At 45.6% G+C, this 17,284-nt stretch overlaps 1 pseudogene; it reads left to right on the plus strand.

Moving 5' to 3' along the window:
* Nucleotides 1-1,230: 1,230 nt before the first annotated feature.
* LOC137534770 (zinc finger protein 850-like) overlaps nucleotides 1,231-17,284 on the plus strand; it is a 52,913-nt pseudogene continuing 36,859 nt past the window's right edge.

A 17,284-nucleotide genomic window follows, 5' to 3' on the forward strand; every position in this document is an offset into this window, starting at 1 on the left:
CCCGGCGTCACTCTCCTACTCGGACTCCTCCTCCTCCTCACTCCGCTGCCAGCCACCGGTACTATTTAACTTGCATTAAACTTTTTTTATGGGGAAGCGGACAGAGGGGGGAGCGCTAGCGGAGGGGGTGCAGGGAATTTCCGACCCCCCCCCCCGCGATCGGGGCATGCTCCCCCCTTATGCCTGCGACCCCATAGGGGGGCCGTATTCGGCCGAACAGGGGCCCTGTTCGGCCGGCCATTGAGCAGTTCGGGCGAACCCGAACAGTTTGGCCGAACACCATTAGGTGTTCGGCCGAACTCGAACATCACCCGAACAGGGTGATGTTCTGCAGAACCCGAACAGTGGCGAACAATGTTCGCCCAACACTAGCCTTCTCCTTCAACTTCTTCAAGAAGGCCCTCAAAACTCACCTTTTCACTCTGGCCTACCACCCCTCACAAGTGCTCTAAACCCAAAGCTGAACTCTGGTCCCCTACCTTTCATATCCCTACCTCTCCGTCTAGATTGTAAGCCTTTTGGGCTTCCTCCTTTTGTTTCCTGCCTGATCATGCACCTCCATTACTGTGCACCCATGCTATTCATTTGAGTGAACTCAAGTTGCCTAATCTCCATGCTCCCATCCAGTGACTGACTAAGCATTACCTTCCTTGTACTCATACTGTGCTGCGTGATCTGGTCTTTCTTGTATTCCTGTATTGTCGTATTTCTGTATGTCACCCCTAAATATTGTCCGTAACCTAAACTAATGTCCAGCGCTGCATAATATGTTGGCGCTTTATAAATACAATAAATAAATATAATAAATAAGGAAGACATGGTCAATCTTCAGATTCTGAATGCATAGGAATGGGAAATATGCAATCCTGGGACTGTACACATATTCACAGAAATCATCAAACTTGTGAAATGATTAGCTATGCTCTCCAAGTGATGATTGGTGGCCAGCTCCTATATGTCTGTGATTATTCCTGTGCAGATTTCCAATTCCTGTCCTGCATATTCCGGTCCCTGTAGCAGCATAATCTGCACAGAAGAAGACTTCTAATGAACTCCAGGCCAGGACATGTTTGCAGCAATCGTTTTAGCTGCCTCGGTCTTTTCATATGAAGGATGGGAGAGACAGCAAAATATAAATTCCCTATAGAGGCTGCAGTTCCCCAAATCACCACAAGATGTCAGTTTTCCCTCCGTCAGAAACCATAGATAACACGTTCCGAAATAGTTTGGGACCACGAGGCTGAAGAGAGCAATTAAACGCCCGGAGAGTCGCTGCTCGGAATCTCAACTGTGAAGACGGTGAGAGTTGTATTTATATTTACTTTTACTAACTTAAACGAGACAGTATGCAGTCACTTTAATATATTTCAGAAAATGCAGGGGAATATTAATGTTTCTTGTTGTAGTCAGCACAGTTTATAACGTGGAGATGTAGATATTGTAATCCGGGAGAAGAGCAGATGTAGGGGGTTGGAAGAGGGCCACGTAGAAGGGGGGAGGGTAGGTGTTCGGGTAGTAGAGGAACACATAGTTGGGGTAATCTATAGGGGTGGGAGAGGGGCACATATAGTGTGTGTATATAACCCCCTTCCCTCGGGGGTGCTGGAGTGGGAGAGGGGCTTCATAGTAGGGGGGAGGATAGGTATTGGGGTGGGAGAGGGGCACATAGCAGGGGGGAGGGGAGGTATTAGGGTGGGAGAGGGGCAAATAGTAGGGGGGAGGGGAGGTATTGGGGTGGGAGAGGGGCACATAGTAGGGGGGAGGGGAGGTATTGGGGTGGGAGAGGGGCACATAGTAGGGGGGAGAGGAGGTATTGGGGTGGGAGAGGGGCACATAGTAGGAGTTAGGGGAGTTATTGAGGTGGAAGAGGGGCACATAGTAGGAGGAAGGGGAAGTATTGGAGTGGGAGAGGGGCATATAGTTGGGAGGAGGTATTGGGGTGGGAGAGGGGCACGAAGTGTGGGGGAAGGAGAGGTATTGGGGTGGGAGAGGGGCATATAGTTGGGAGGAGGTATTGGGGTGGGAGAGGGGCACAAAGTGTGGGGGGGGTAGGTATTGGATTGGGAGAGGGGCACGTAGAAGGGGGAGGGGAGGTATTGGGGTCGGAGAGGGGCACGTAGTGGGAGGGGAGGTATTGGGGTGGAAGAGGGGCACATAGTAGGGGGTGGGGAGGTATTGGGGTGGGAGAGGGGCACATAGTAGGGGGTGGTGAGGTATTGGGGTGGAAGAGGGGCACATAGTAGGGGGAAGGTGTTGGGGTGGGAGAGGGGCACATAGTAGGGGGAAGGTGTTGGGGTGGGAGAGGGGCACATAGTAGGGGGTGGGAAGGTATTGGGGTGGGAGAGGGGCACATAGTAGGGGGAAGGTGTGGGAGAGGGGCACATAGTAGGGGGTGGGGAGGTATTGGGGTGGGAGAGGGGCACATAGTAGGGGGAGGGTGTTGGGGTGGGAGAGGGGCACATAGTAGGGGGTGGGGAGGTATTGGGGTGGGAGAGGGGCACATAGCAGGGGGAGGGGAGGTATTGGGGTGGGAGAGGGGCACATAGTAGGGGGTGGGGAGGTATTGGGGTGGAAGAGGGGCACATTGTAGGGGGTGGGGAGGTATTGGGGTGGAAGAGGGGTACATAGTAGGGGGAAGGTATTGGGGTGGGAGAGGGGCACATAGTAGGAGGAAGGTGTTGGGTTGGGAGAGGGGCACATAGTAGGGGGTGGGAAGGTATTGGGGTGGGAGAGGGGCACATAGTAGGGGGAAAGTGTTGGGGTGGGAGAGGGGCACATAGTAGGGGGTGGGAAGGTATTGGGGTGGAGAGAGGCGCACATAGTAGGAGGAAGGTATTGGGGTGGGAGAGGGGAACATAGTAGGGGGAAGGTGTTGGGGTGGGAGAGGGGCACATAGTAGGGGGTGGGGAGGTATTGGGGTGGGAGAGGGGCACATAGTAGGGGGAGGGTGTTGGGGTGGGAGAGGGGCACATATGGTGAATGTTTTGAGATTTTAATCGAATGATTTAAAATATTTGATGACTTGATTTCTGCATATGGCTAGGGCCCTGACATTTGAAGAATCAAGTTGTCGGTATTGGATGCTATGCGATTGAGATATCAAAACTATGGATCATATATATATATATATATATATATATATATATATATATATATATATATATATATATAGGATAGCGGAGAGGCCGCCACATGGGCAAGCGGCAGGGCGGCCATCTCCGCGTTCCAGCTGGCGGCTTCTGCCGCGCAGCTACATGCTGCTGGTTCGCCTGGTCCGTCTAGTGCACACAGATTAAGAGGTACGCGCGCGCGCGCCAGGCGACAGGACCTTTATGCAAGTAGAAAGGGAGTCAGCTGATCAGGCCGATCAGCTGACTCCAGCTATGCTCCGGATTGGCTGAGTGACTGGGGCGGCGCTGTGGAGCGCTCTGGGTATATATAGGGCTTGCCTGTCAGTTGCAAGTTGTCTGCTGTTGCGAATGCTAACGTGTGAGCACTCAGACCCTAGTCAGATCTTACAGTGTGTTAGAACCAGCCGGAGCTGGGAATTCACACTTAGTCAGATTATATTGATAGACTTGTGTACCATTCTTTAGTCTAGTTCCCAGGTGTTGAAACCAAGGACTTCACACCTAGACTAGGTTATTGCTATATCGCTATTGTACATCTGTTAGTCTAGTTCCCAGGTGTTGAAACCAAGGACTTCATACCTAGACTAGGATTGCTATATTACTACTGTATTATCTGTTATGATCTCTCGCTCTCCTGACTACTCTCTTGGTGCTGATTCGGTACTTCTGCCTATCTGTCTACTGTTGCCGACTCTGCCTGTACCTGGATACCGAATCAGTCCTCCGCCTCTGTACTGTATCTGTCTGTTCGTTGCTGACCTTGCTTGTCTGACCTTTCTATCCCCACTGGCTGCAGTACAGTCTGGTTCCCTGCTCCTCAGGGAATCCTTGGCTGTAGTACAGTCTTAATCACTCATTCCACCTGTGACCTCACTTGCAGCACAGTCAGTGGTCCCTGCTCCTCAGGTGTCCACTGGCTGCAGTACTATCTGAATTCCCTGCACCTCAGGGAATTCTTGGCTGCAGTATACTCTGTATTCCCTGCTCCTCAGGGAATCCTAGGCTATTGTTTAGCCTGGGTCACCTGCCCTTCAGGTGATCATTCTCTTTATCACCGCCAGTGGTCCCTGCTGCTCAGGCGTCCACTGGCTGCAGTACAGTCTGAATCCCCTGCCCCTCAGGGGATCCTTGGCTGCAATATTGTCTGTGTCTCCCGCTCCTCGGGAGATAACTTCTCTTATTACTGTTGCACCAAACACAATACCACATTAGGTGTCCAGTGTCTAGCTATACTTGTATTATTGGTGATTCTGCAGATCACCACATAATCAGGTATAGCATCTGTATTATTGGTGATACTGCAGATCACCAATAATCAGAAAAATCTGTGTTGCTGACACCAATCGTTACTATATATATATATATATATATATATATATATATATATATATATATATATATATATATATATATATATATAGTATTTTACTAGGCTTGTAGGATTGCAGAGTCCTTGCTCCCCTTCCCTGTGGAATTTAAGTTCACAAGGTCAAAAACAGATGTCCATCATACCCCCACCAAGTTGTAATGTTAACTGAGACCAGTTGTCACTAGGAGTTAAAAATATATTTCAGCTAAGCTCCAGTTTTTGTGTTTCAGAAATTAGATCTTGACTTAATAGTTAACTGCTGATGTTTAGGTAATGTGAGATACCCCTGGGTGTAGGGTACAAGTCTGTGAGAGCATTGTGTCCATAACATCTACCATATGTCTTAATTCTGGGAATACACGATACATTTTCCACGTTCGATTCTTTGCTCGATCTATTAGCCATTTGATTCGCCACTCGATTCATTTATCTTCTGCTCCTTTTTCTTATCTTTTTTCCATTCACTTCTATGAGAAATCCAGCAGAGAATCGAACATGTTGGAATTTATAGATCGCGTAAAGAATCGAACGCGGAAAACGTATCGTGTATTCCCAGCATAAGATAGATTGTGGGGATGTGTAAATTATGAGTTCATGATTTTATAAGACAATCATTGAAATAGAAGTAACGTATTACAGCACAGCATCATTCAACCAGACCAATTAGAAGACAGAATGTGTCATATATAAAGTGGTCAGGCGGGAAAGTTTCTTGCATTCTTTCTTTAGACACACACACACACACACACACACACACACACACACACACACACACACACACACACACACACACACACACACACACACACACACACACACACACACACACACACACACACACACACACACACACACACACACACACACACACACACACACACACACACACACACACACACACACCATCTGCAGACAATAGCCTCTATATACATACAGATTACACAGCAATTTAATCATTTTGTTTTGATATATTTTGTAACTGATTTCGATATAACTAAAACCTGTAACCTTATTGATTTTTGAACATTTATGGAAGTCAATAATGTTTTAAATGATTTATTTTGGTCTCCAAAGACTTTGGGCTTGATTCACTAAAGGGTGCTAAGTGTTAGCACGCCTGTGAAAAGCCCCCGAAACATCGCACCTGGTGCACGGGAAACGCCCCAAAGGTCGCATTGGGTCACACCAAGTGCAACGTTTCCCATACACTGCGCAGCACTAAACTTTGCATGTGATCAGTAACAGCTGTAGACGTGCTAACTTGTTAGCACCCTAGTTAGCAAGTCCATAGCTTTTAGGCGTGCTAACTATGTTAGCACCCTTTAGTAAATCAGGCCCTTCATTTTTAACCAAACAAAAACCCCTATTTAACAGCCACATAGTAGGGAGGAGGGGAGGTATTGGGATGGGTAAGGGGCACATGGTAGGGGATGGTGTTAGGGTGGGAGAGGGGCACATAGTAGAGGGGAGGGGAGGTATTGGGGTGGGAGAAGGGCACATAGTAGGGGGGGAGGTAGGTATTGGTTTGGGAGAGGGGCACATAGTAGAAGTTAGGGTAGGTATTGGGGTGGGAGAGGGGCACATAGTAGGGGGTGGTATTAGGGTGGGAGAGGGAAATGTATTGGTGTAAGGGGAGGTGTTAGGGTGGGAAAGGGCCACATAGTAGGGAGGAGGGGAGGTATTGCGGTGTGAGAAAGAACAGCTAGAGGGGGTGGGAGAGGGGCACATAATGGATGGATGTAAAGACAGGTATTTGGGGAGGGGAGACATAGCTCCCAACTGCCCCTGTTTTGGAGAGACAGTCTGGTAACCAAATCCCTCTGTCCCTCTTTCTTCCTCATTTAAGCTTTATTTCCCATGCGTAAAGAGTAATTGTTGGGCATAAAATCAAAAATCAATTCTTTATTTTTATCTGGTTAACAATTAATAAGGATGCTAACCAGGCAATCCAAATGTTAAAATCACTATTACTTTTCTTGTTGATAAATCATTATTCCCCAGTTTACCTCTCTTATTTGGTACGCATAAAATTTGGTTCATAAAAAAGAAGTTGCAGGGCATGCTGGGTTGTCCTTTTTTAATTCTCTACTTCCCCTAATGCAGCTTGATTGGCTGAAGCCTCTTTCCCTCCTGTTTTCCACTCCCACACCTCTGTTCCTCTCTGATTGGCCAATATTTCTCATGCTGAGGCAATGTATTTTCTATAGTGAAGGGCAGGCAATGCATACACAATCAGGCAGAGGAGAGTAAGGGAGGAAATGACATGAGGATTGGCTTCAAAATAGCCCCAGTTAAAATGGGAAATGCTAAGAAGGATGTTCTCTTTTTTTACTGTAGGAAAATCACTATGTGGACAGTGCAATACATGTTATGTTATGTAAGTAGAGCAAGTATATATCAAGGCTGTACCGCCCACCAGCCAATAGGAGGCTGCCTCGCCGTGGACCCACCTGCAATGGTTGGCACGCACGCCGCTGGCTGGCAGAGGAGGATGGAGGAATCTGGGCAATCAGCAGGGCTTTGTACCGAGACAGATGGAGGAATCCGGGCTATCAGCAGAGATGAGTACTGTAGCCTGCCTGCCTGTCTGACATCTGGTGCAGAAGCTGGGGGAGATCTTCGGGAAGCAGCCGAGGATTTCACACCATACAATGTGAGGAGCAACCTGCTGCCATGCTATCTGAGAGGGAGGAGGGGACCTACCTACCTACCCACCCACCTCACTGGCCACCAGCCTGATCTTCTTACCCACTCACCACTCCACTAGCCACCAGCATGATCTACTTTGCCACCACCCACCCCACTAGCCACCAGCCTGACCTACTTTGCCACCCGCCCACCCCACTAACCACCAGCCTGACCTACTTTGCCACCCACCCACCCCACTAACCACCAGCCTGACCTACTTTGCCACCCGCCCACCCCACTAATCACCAGCTTGACCTACTTTGCCACCCACCCCACTAGCCACCAGCCTGACCTACTTTGCTACCCACCTAACCAACTAGCTACCAGCCTTAGCTACTTTGCCACCCACCCACCCCACTAGCCACCAGCCTGACCTACTTTGTCACCCACCCCACTAGCCACCAGCGTTACCTACTTTGCCACCCACCCCACTAGCCACCAACCTGACCTACTTTGCTACCCACCCAACCAACTAGCTACTAGCCTTAGCTACTTTGCCACCCACCCCACTAGCCACCAGCCTGACCTACTTTGCCACCCACCCCACTAGTCACCAGCCTTACCTACATTGCCACCCACCTGGGGTGGCAATGTAGGTAAGGACAATGACCCCAAACACACCTCCAGGCTGTGTAAGGGCTATTTGACCAGGAAGGAGAGTGATGGCCTGGCCTCCACAGTCACCAGACCTGAACCCAATCGAGATGGTTTGGGGTGAGCTGGACCGCAGAGTGAAAGCAAAAGGGCCAACAAGTGCTAAGCATCTCTAGGAACTCCTTCAAGACTGTTGGAAGACCATTTCAGGTGACTACCTCTTGAAGCTCATCAAGAGAATGCCAAGAGTGTGCAAAGCAGTAATCAAAGCACAAGGTGGCTACTTTGAAGAACCTAGAACATGACATATTTTCATTTCTTTCACACTTTACTATATGTACTATACGTCCACATGTGTTAATTCATAGTTTTGATGCCTTCAGTGTGAATCTACAATGTTCATAGTCATGAAAATAAAGAAAACTCTTTGAATGAGAAGGTGTGTCCAAACTTTTGGTCTGTACTGTATATACAGTGGGTTGCAAAAGTATTCGGCCCCCTTGAAGTTTTCCACATTTTGTCACATTACTGCCACAAACATGCATCAATTTTATTGGAATTCCACGTGAAAGACCAATACAAAGTGGTGTACATGTGAGAAATGGATCGAAAATCATACATCATTCCAAACATTTTTTACAAATAAATAACTGCAAAGTGGGGTGTGCGTAATTATTCGGCTCCCTGAGTCAATACTTTGTAGAACCACCTTTTGCTGCAATTACAGCTACCAGTCTTTTAGGGTATGTCTCTACCAGCTTTGCACATCTAGAGACTGAAATCCTTGCCCATTCTTCTTTGCAAAACAGTTCCAGCTCAGTCAGATTAGATGGACAGCGTTTGTGAACAGAAGTTTTCAGATCTTGCCACAGATTCTCAATTGGATTTAGATCTGGACTTTGACTGAGCCATTCTAACACATAAATATGTTTTGTTTTAAACCATTCCATTGTTGCCCTGGCTTTATGTTTAGGGTCATTGTCCTGCTGGAAGGTGAACCTCCGCCCCAGTCTCAAGTCTTTTGCAGTCTCCAAGAGGTTTTCTTCCAAGTTTGCCCTGTATTTGGCTCCATCCATCTTCCCATCAACTCTGACCAGCTTCCCTGGCCCTGCTGAAGAGATGCACCCCCCGAGCATGATGCTGCCACGACCATATTTGACAGTGGGGATGGTGTGTTCAGAGTGATGTGCAGTGTTAGTTTTCTGCCACACATAGCGTTTTGCATTTTGGCCAAAAAGTTCCATTTTGGTCTCATCTGACCAGAGCACCTTCTTCCACATGGTTGCTGTGTCCCCCACATGGCTTGTGGCAAACTGCAAACGGGACTTCTTATGCTTTCTGTTAATGCCTTTCTTCTTGCCACTCTTCCATAAAGGCCAACTTTGTACAGTGCATGACTAATAGTTGTCCTATGGACAGAGTCTCCCACCTGAGCTGTAGATCTCTGCAGCTCGTCCAGAGTCACCATGGGCCTCTTGACTGCATTTCTAATCAGCGCTCTGCTTGTTTGGCCTGTGAGTTTAGGTGGATGGCCTTGTCTTGGTAGGTTTACAGTTGTGCCATACTGCTTCCATTTTTGAATGATCGCTTGAACAGTGCTCCGTGGGATGTTCAAGGCTTTGGAAATCTTTTTGTAGCCTAAGCTTGCTTTAAATTTCTCAATAACTTGATCCCTGACTTGTGTGGTGTGTTCTTTGGACTTCACGGTGTTGTTGCTCCCAATATTCTCTTAGACAACCTCTGAGGCCCTCACAGAGCAGCTGTATTTGTACTGACATTAGATTACACACAGGTGCACTCTATTTAGTCATTAGCACTCATCAGGCAATGTCTATAGGCAACTGACTGCACTCAGATCAAAGGGGGCCGAATAATTATGCACACACCACTTTGCAGTTATTTATTTGTAAAAAATGTTTGAAATCATGAATGATTTTCGTTCCACTTCTCATGTGTACAGCACTTTGTGTTGGTCTTTTATGTGGAATTCCAATAAAATTGATTCATGTTTGTGACAGTAATGTGACAAAATGTGGAAAACTTCAAGGGGGCCGAATACTTTTGCAACCCACTGTATAGTAGAAAGAACTAGTCCTTGTGTACATGGAACCGACGCTGAGAGTCTTCTTTCTACTATATATAGATTGCGGTGTCTTTTGATGTTGGCTCATTGGATGTTTGTATACTGTGTGCCTCTGAGGAAGCGGCTTCTGGCCGTGAAACACGTGTCAGGCAGTCTTGTGTGTGACTTGTTTCCAAGAAAAAACCCACTGTGTGCTTGTTTGATATTGATTGTTGCAAATATCAAGGGGTGGAACAATACTATTTTATTGTGTCAATAGTCCTTGTAACATGTCAGCCCTAATGCCTTCCCTTGTAACATGTCAGCCATCACTCCTTCCCCTGTAACATGTCAGCCACCACTCCTTCCCCTGTAACATGTCAGCCATCACTCTTTCCCCTGTAACATGCTAGCCATCATTCCTTCCATGTTTCATTTGTTACACTGTCCCCTGGAATATGTCAGACCTATTTCCCTCATAACATGTCTTCTGTTACTTCATCTTTAAACTCATAGTGTCACTGCACAGCACTGCCTATCTGACAAGTGTCAGCTATGAATGGAAGCTGTGTAGACTTTTTTTATCACAGTTGATATAATTCACACTTTATTATCTATCTACAGAGAGATCACGTGACCAGATCAGTGAGGATGGATGAGAACCTGGAAATGAAAGAGGAAGAAGAAGAGACATACGTGAGAAGTGATCAACGGTCTATAGATGAGGGTAATATGATGGGGACACTTAAAGAGGAAGAAGAAGAGACGAATGTGAGAAGTGATCAACAGTCTATAGAGGAGGGTAATATGATGGGGACAATTAAAGAAAAAGAAGAAGAGACGTATGAGAGGGGTTATCAACAGTCTACGGTGGAGATTAACATTATGGGGGCAATTAAAGAGGAGGACACTCATACAGACATCAGAACAGGTGAGTAATCAACATTGAATATTGAATAAATGTGTATATTATTATTGTAGTTCAGCTGCTCACAAACTGGCTATAATAGGAGTTAAGCTAGTAACTCATATTAAGATTATTGTCATATGAAACGATCACTCTTGATTTTTGGTGAATGGTGACAGCCAGGGTAATTTCTGGCCATTCCATATTCCAGATGTGGCCTTACTAGAGAGTTAAACAGGGGCAATATTATGCTAGCATCTCGAGTTTTTATTTCCCTTTTAATGCATCCCAAAATTTTGCAGCGGCTTGGCATTGAGTACGAATATTTAACTTGTTGTCGATGAGTACTTCTAAGTCCTTCTCCAAGTTTGATGTCCCCAACTGTATCCCATTTATTTTGTATGGTGCTAGACCATTGGTACGACCAAAATGCATGATTTTACATTTTTCAACATTGAATTTCATCTGTCATGTATGTGCCCATATAGCTATCCTATCCAGATCCTGTTGCAATATGACACTATCTTCCTGAGAGTTGATGATCCGGCACAATTTTGTATCATCTGCAAAAATAGCAACATTGCTCACTACTGCATCTACTAGGTCATTAATAAATAAATTGAAGAGCACTGGACCCAGAACAGACCCCTGTGGTACCCCACTGCTAACAGTCTCCCATTTTGAGTATGATCCATTGACCACAACTCTTTGTTTTCTGTCCATTAGCCAGTTCCCTATCCATGCACACAGACTCTTCCCCAGTCCTTGCATCCTCAACTTTTGCACCAGACTTTTGTGGGGAACAGTGTCGAAGGCCTTTGCAAAGTCCAAGTATATCACATCTACAGTATTCCCAATATCCATATTAGCATTCCCTACCTCATAAAAGCTGAGCATGTTAGTCAAACAGGACCTGTCTTTAGTAAACCCATGTTGATGCTGAGAAATAAGATTATTTTCTACTATGAAGTCATGTATAGTATCTCTTAGTAACCCCTCAAATAGTTTGCATACAACTGATGTTAAGCTTACAGGTCTATAATTTCCTGGATCTGATTTTTTGCCCTGATTTGTTTCTGATAGACAAAATCTGTCAGGCTTATCTGCATGCTTGTTTCAGGTGTGTGATTCAGACAGTACTACAGCCAAATCATTGTTTAACCCTTTCCCGACTGCCTAACGCCGATAGGCGTCAGGAAGGTGGCTCCCCCAGGACCACCTAATGCTGACCGGCATCAAGTCCTGGGGGCGGAGATCGGTGGGGATCACACGCGTAAACAACCTGCTAGATCACGGCTGCCAGGCTGAAAATTTTTTAAAAAAACACCGAAACTGCTTGTACAGTGCAGCGATGTAGTGCAGTGCTGTACGGGGGACAGCTCTGTCACTGAGCTGTCCCCAGGAGAGGCTCAAACTGGGATCCCTCTCATAGGCTGATGCCTATGAGAGTAGATCACAATGATTGGATCTCGGTTGGGGGGGGGGGAAGGGGCTGGATAAATTTAAAAAAAATGGACATTTTTATTAAACAAAGAAGACAATTAAATTAATAATAATAAAAACAATAATGTTGCAGCAGCAATTTCTTTGTCACCAACAGAAAGCTCGGTTGGTGGCAAGAAAAGGGGGCAAGATTAATTTGTGTGCTAGGTTGTGGACTGAATTGTAAAAATTGGCCTGGTCACTAGGGGGTGTAAGAATTTATATGTTGGTTGCTATTGGCAACAGCACAACACACCTTTTGCTCCGGCACCAGCAACTCCTTAGAGCTGCAACTCACAGCGACAGCATACAGGAGATAGAGCGGAAACAGCCTTCTTCACCTGTCAAATGGGTTTATTAAGCAATCAAGCATCTTGTGTTACAGATTGATTTCTTCAGAGTATAAATAGTCTTTCCTATGTCCTATGTACATCACATATATTTACAGCATACAGACAGGAAGCTAGTATTCTAACTAGGAAGCATAGAGAGAGCCGGATAGCTGGAAAGTAGATTAAAAAGTACTCTCTTCCATCCGGTCTCCCCATTTTATATGAACATCAAAGAGTTAAATTCTGACATCACCCGAGCCATACCCCCAAGCCTACAATTGGCGGGCACAGGCATGTGACCCACCTCATATTTAATATTCAATTGACTTATAACTTAGTTACAAAGAATGCAATGTTTTGTAAATATCGGCTTTGTTTACCGTTCCCGTCGTCTAACTGTTGGGCAGTTAGAACTTTAGTGTAATGATCGCTGCTGCAGCAGGTGTTGCTGGAAGTAGTAGTGCTGCAGCTCAGGCAGTTCTGATGTCTTTCCATGCAAGCTGCATAGCTTTGTCTGTCTTTCCCTGCTGTCAGCTTGTGACTGATTATCATTCACCTGTGTGGGAATCTGCATGTCTGCTCCCATTGGATGACCTCAGTATAAAGATCTGCTTCCTGCAGGGTTTCCTTGGGTTTTCATAGCTTCAGTTTAAGCCTGTCTTGCTGTCGCTTCAGCCCTCGATCGTGTTTCTTGTTCTAAAGATACTTTGCTGGTCTTTGCATCATATATTGGTTCATTGCCAATATATATGCATACCAGCACGTTTATTATTTTCCTTGTATTTGTGTTACGTTGATACATCAGTGTCGCTGATGTATACGTACACGAACTGTTTATATCCTGTGTGCAGTTAGTCAGCCTTCCAGCACGTTTTGGTAGGTTGCGCGTACCGTGACCACCCGTGCTGAGGTAGTTACCCTGCTCCTGGTTCTGTTTGTGGATTGCGTTCATCTCTGCGAAGAGATAACGAATCCTTCTGAATCCTGTTCTGTTACCGTTTGTGGATTGCGTTCATCTCTGCGAGGAGATAACGAATCCTTCTGAATCCTGTCCTGTTACCGTTTGTGGATTGCGTTCATCTCTGCGAAGAGATAACGAATCCTTCTGAATCCTGTTCTGTTACTGTTTGTGGATTGCGTTCATCTCTGCGAAGAGATAACGAATCCTTCTGAATCCTGTTCTGTTACCGTTTGTGGATTGCGTTCATCTCTGCGAAGAGATAGCGAATCCTTCTGAGTCCTGTTCCCTGTATTACTCCAGTCCTAGTCAGCGTTCCTGCTTATGTCATATATCGGTTCATTGCCGATATATACATATGTTAGTCAGACGTTACAAATAGTTTCATTGATAGCTGTAATTGTAATACGCTAGGAAAACATACTTATTGTATATTTGTCTGTGTTACGTTCATCTATCTTGATCCTGCTATTTCCTGACTATCCTGTCCTGTTTTTGTGAGGCACGCCATCGCCGCAACGCATTGGCTGCCTCATTCCAGTCTGTGTTATTGTGGACGCTTGCTGTCACTAAGTAGTGGCTAGTTTAGCAAGCGTTCATTCTGTTTACCTGTCCTGATCTCCTCAGTTCTGGTTTATGCGCTCAGCGCTACTTTGCGCTGAGACGTTATAGCGAAAGCATTGTTTGTGGCTGTCAGTTCTGCACCGGCTCTGTGCGCCACAATCTCCTGTTGGAGTCAGTCCTCCCCTCCACTATACTAGGGATAGCCTGTTTCCTTGTGCTAGTGTGTGTACCTCCTCCACGTCAGCTCATGCGTTGCATGCTGACTGTGGAGAATACACCACCAAGCCTTACATTATGAAAACCCCATTACCAATCCCCATTGTGGGGGGGATTCCCAGAAAGTATGACACTGTTAATTATGGTTCCTGTTCCTTTAAGAAATTTGAAGAACTTAGCTCTGAAACAGAAAATGAGTTTTTCTCTGAATGTGCCAGGTTCCTGACCAATCCTGATCTCCAAGCGACTCCTGTTTCAACCTGGGCACTCCAACTAAGTTATATTTTGTTTAAAGGGGAATTATTCCAGTGGGCATTTGATGTTCTCAATCATTCCGATTTGAAAGAGAGACCGCTGGAATTTCTAGCGTTTGTGATCCATAACTGGTTGTGCATAGATCCATTGCCTTTTCCTCTTAATGAACTCCTGGCAGCAGGCCAATCAGCTACTCCTTCAATTGCTTGCAAAAATGTTCAGCAAGCAGAAAGTGTTACTGATAATTTTCCTGCAGCCTTGAATAAATCACCAAAAACAGCAGGGTCTAAGGCAAAAACGCAAACGTTCTAAGAAACGTGTCCGATCTGCAGAGTCGTTATCCTTAGCGACTGAGACCTATAATGAGATTCTGCCATTAACAGATAATGAAATGCAATTGTCTTTCAGGGGAGTTAAATGGACTTATGAAACTACTAATGAACTTTCCTCCCTGGCTAGGGAAAATAAAGATTTTTGTTTAAAAGAATTATCTGAGTATGATTATGAGGAGATATTACAGAGTATTGAACAAATCAACTTATTTGTGAAGCAAGGAAAGTTTGCATACACTACAGTTCAGCACTTGCTACAGGTATTGGAGATTCTTAGGAATAAGGAATCTGACAATCACCTGCTAATTAACCCAATATATGTCCCTGCTACAATCATATCTGCAAACCATGATCTGCCTGTTAAGTATGCTTGGAATCCTCCATTTGAGAAAGGAGAGATGGAAGCTCTGGTCAATGAATGGAAGAATGATTCAAGTTCATTTTGTCAATTTTACAGTGCAAAAAGTGAATTAGTATTGAATGCATGCATTAAGTCTGCCTATAACCTAATAAAAACTGGTGTGTGTGGGTATGACTTTGTGGCTCCATTGATTGATGTGTGGGAACTGATTTTGGATGATTTTTATGTGACTCCGAATTCGCAAATTTGGCGTTCTGACCCGCCTGCTTCAGCACCTTTGGCTGATTCAGCAGGTGATTCGGAGCTCTTTTTGTGTGAAATTGAAGTTCCTGCAATTCCACCCTGTACCATGGATAACTCAGTGTTACTTACCAGTAAAACAGAAGCCACTGATACATTCTTAACCTTGCCCTGCGCAAATTTCTCAGCAGAGAATCCAGAGGTCCTGCTGACTTCCGAGTCCAGCCTAGCCAGTACTCATGACTCTTTGTTCAGTGAAACAGACACCAGAAAAATCTTGCCTGCCTCTGCAAACACTTCTGCAGAAATTACCTGTGTTAATAAAGTTCAACTCCTGTCTGATCCAGCAGATGCCAATAGATGCACTACATCAGTTTCCGAGTCCCAGCAATCCTGTCTAGAAACCTCAGAACCCCAGCATCTGAATTTTCCAATTTTACAAATGAATGGTGATTCAGATGCGCAAACATTGTGTCTTGATCTTCCTGTTTCTACACCTCGCTCTAGTTTCGTGAATAGCTCAGAGCATCTGCTATGTGAACTTGAAATCGCAGAATTATTACCTTGTTCAGAAAATGTTCCAGTAAATTTGCCCTGTACCATGAATTGTGCAGTAGATCTCTCAAATGAAACTCAGGTCATAGAATCATTATGCTGTCCAGCAGGTGCTTCCATGGTTTTGCCCTGCAATATGGACTGTTCAGTGATCCTGTCCAGTGAAGCTGTGATCGCAGAGTCTTATGCTTCACCCAGTACTTTGGATACTTCAAACCCTCTAGCAGAGGAGTCTGAGGCACTGCTTACCTCAGTTGGTGTTGCAGTAATATTCACTTGTCTAGCAGCTGTTTTGGAATTACAGTCTGCTCTAATAAAACTTGATGAATTTCTGCCCAGCAAAGCAGAAGCCATTGAAATATTGTCCTCGTCAGCAAGTGTGTTAGATACCTTGCCCTGTACACAGTCTGATTTAACCAATGTTGTTGAGTCCCTCTCCACTGTTGTAACAGCAGAGGAACTCCAGCCCTGTCCTCTGAATGTTTCAGAAGTCTTGCCCTGTAACATGGATAATTCTGATTATCTGGTCAAAATAATAGAAATCTCAGAATTTCAGTCCGGTCTGATGAGTGTTCCTGAAACCCAGCCCTGTATCCTGAAAGATTCTGGTTCTCTGGCCGCTGTGGCAGAGGTTCCAGAGTCCCCTTCCTGTCCAGGGAATTCCTCAGTTTTGCCTAGTCCAGTGGGGGCTGCTGCAATACTCACTTGTTCTGCAGCGCCTCATGAGCTCCAATCCAGTGTATTAGATGAGTCTCTGTCCAGTCCAGAGGTAGTTGTGGAGTCCCTATCTGGTTCAGTGCATACATCAGAAGATTTGTCCTGTCTTGTTAGTGCCCCTGAATCTGATTTGTTACTGACTTTGCTGGAATCAGCGACATCTAAGTCTGATCCTGCATTCTCGTGTAAAAGTCCAGTAGTTGCGAAGTCTAGTCATGATGATTTTTTTTTGGCCAGTCCTGGTTTTGGTCCTGTCTTGGCTGACCCTGAGGCTCACAGTTCCTTGACATGCCCAGAGGTTTCTCTTGTGCCAGTGTGCCCAGATGTTCTTTGTGTGCCAGATTGCCCAAGTGTGTCTAAGGTGTTAGCGTGCTCTGATGCTTCCTTAGTGGGAACATGTTCTGATGTTGCCAGTCTGCCTGCATGCCCAGAGATGGTTCTGGTCCCTGAAAGCCCTGATCTTGATGTTTGTCCTTGTGGCCCTGGCTCGGGAATTGCCCTAGGTTCCATAGGGGTTCTTG

This window comes from Hyperolius riggenbachi, chromosome 10 (genome assembly GCF_040937935.1).
Source record: "Hyperolius riggenbachi isolate aHypRig1 chromosome 10, aHypRig1.pri, whole genome shotgun sequence".
Taxonomy (NCBI): Eukaryota; Metazoa; Chordata; class Amphibia; order Anura; family Hyperoliidae; genus Hyperolius; species Hyperolius riggenbachi.